A 2,305-nucleotide genomic window follows, 5' to 3' on the forward strand; every position below is an offset into this window, starting at 1 on the left:
AGGTTATCGGTTGCTTCTGAAATAAGTATAATCATCTCTTTGGTTAACTCCCTATTTTTTTCTTTTCTGCAGGTTAGACACAATTAAACATCTTTATCTTAAACTTCCTGTCATTGACTTTTTCAGATATACTAGGCATTCTTCATCTCAGGTTTTTTTCTTTTTCTTTTCTTTTTTGGAAGGGAGAGGATTAGAGAAGGAAAAGTAACTAAAACTGATTGATCACCTTTTATATGCCAAGAGGTTTACCTGTATAATACTATTTAGTCATCATGCTGACTATGCTTTAGGAGGTACATTAGTTTGTAAGGGCTGCCATACATATTACTGCTGATTGGATGGCTTAAACACCAGAAATTTATTTCCTATGGTTCTGGAGACTAGAAACCTAAGATCAGTGAGTTGGCAGGATTATTTTTTTCTAAGGGCCTCTCTCCTTGGCTTAATGATGTCTGTCTTCTTCCTTTGTCTTCACATGGTGTTCTCTGTGTGTGTGTGTCTGAACTTCCTTTTCTTAGAAGGACACAGATAGACTGGATTATGGCCCAACTCACATAACCTAATTTTACATTAATTATCTCCTTAAAATCTCTGTCTTACAAACCCTAATTTTATCATAATTACCTCTTTAAAATCTCAATTGCCAAATACAGTCACATTCTGAGGATTTCGACACATGAATTATGGAGGACATGCCAATTCAGACTCTTAACAGTTTTATGTAGGAGGTGATTGAGGCTCAGTGAATTAAGAGTGAGTCATCCCGTTACCAGGAAAGGTGGCCATTTCAGAAACTTTTTCACTATGGAGTCAATAACATTACCTTCCATTTTCTGTCTCCCACCTGAGTCTTATTCTTGTCTTGGTCATTAATTTCTGAGTTACTTTGAGAAAATTATTAATTTTTTTTTTTTTTTTTTTTGCCTCCTGTTCATTGTGCAAAATGAGGCCAACTTCTATGGTATTTAAGAAATCTTGCAACTTTAACATTATTTGATGAGATAGCAGGCGGTTTTTGCCTTAAGTCCTAATTTCCCAATTACATTGTAGAATCCTTTTGGGTAAAAGCAAATGTCACTTTTTCATTTCACAAATAATTATAGCAATACTAAGCTTATGATTAATCAAATTCAGGCGTTTTAGTTCTCTATAAAAATTAAGAGATAAAAGAATATTACTTCAAGTTTTTTACCCCGCTTTGGGTGGTGGCTGCTGCTGGGTTCCGGCTTCTTGTAGGCGGAAAACGAGGGGCGAGGACAGCAGCCCCGGCACCGCCCCCCGCCCGCAGCCCCGCGCGCACCCGCCTGATGCGACCCCAAGCCGGCTGCTTCTCGCCTCAGTGCCTGGCCGCCCCCTCGGCCGTGGCCCACCCAGTGGACCATATGCAGGCCATCAAGTGTGTGGTGGTGGGAGACAGAGCTATAGGTAAAACTTGCCTACTGATCAGTTACACAATCAATGCATTTCCTGGGGAATATATCCCCACTGTCTTTGACAACTATTCTGCCAATGCTATTGTAGATTGAAAACCGGTGAATCTGGGTTTACGAAATACTGCTGGACAAGAAGATTATGACAGATTATGTCCCCTCTCCTATCCGCAGACAGATGTGTTCTTAATTTGCTTTTCTCTTGCAAGTTTTGCAGCATTTGAAAATGTTCGTGCAAAGTGGTACCCTGAAGTGCGGCTGCATTGTCCCAACACTCCCATCATCCTGGTGGGCACCAAGCTCGATCTTAGGGATGACAAAGACACAATTGAGAAGCTGAAGGAGAAGAAGCTAATGCCCATCACCTACCGGCGGGGCTTAGCCATGTCTAAGGAGATCAGTGCTGTAAAAAACCTGGAGTGCTCCCCTCTCACACAGAGAGGCCTCAAGACAGTGTTTGTGATGAAGCTCTCTGAACCCTTCTTGGCCCACCCCCGTCAAGAAGAGGAGGAGGAAATGCCTGCTGTTGTGTCTGGGCCCCTCTGCCTGCTGCCCTGCCCCTGGGAACCAACCATCCTATGCTTTGCTCAAAAACGATGGAGCCCTCGCACTCAATGCCAAGTTTTTGTCAGAGATTAGTTTTTCCATAAAACCACTTTTGAACCAATCAGTAATTTTTAGGCTTTATTTAAACAAATAAGTGTAAGAGGTCAAACTTTCATATTCTGTTAAAACTTAGCCCTAAAATGAGAAGCTTTCTTAAAGCCTTATTTTTCAAAAGCCCCTAGTCTTGCTCAGATTGAGTTGCTAAAATACCTTGTGAACAAAGTTGCATTGTTGTGCTAAGAACCTAAGCACTAAACTGTTTAAATAAC

General features: G+C 41.2%; 1 pseudogene; it reads left to right on the forward strand.

Annotated features, from left to right (window-relative positions):
- The first annotated feature begins 1,382 nt into the window (after positions 1-1,382).
- LOC150015965 (ras-related C3 botulinum toxin substrate 1 pseudogene) lies at positions 1,383-1,906 on the forward strand (annotated as a pseudogene).
- The last annotated feature ends 399 nt before the right edge of the window (positions 1,907-2,305 follow it).

This window comes from Furipterus horrens, unplaced genomic scaffold (genome assembly GCF_987537825.1).
Source record: "Furipterus horrens unplaced genomic scaffold, mFurHor1.1.pri manual_scaffold_3, whole genome shotgun sequence".
NCBI lineage: Eukaryota > Metazoa > Chordata > Mammalia > Chiroptera > Furipteridae > Furipterus > Furipterus horrens.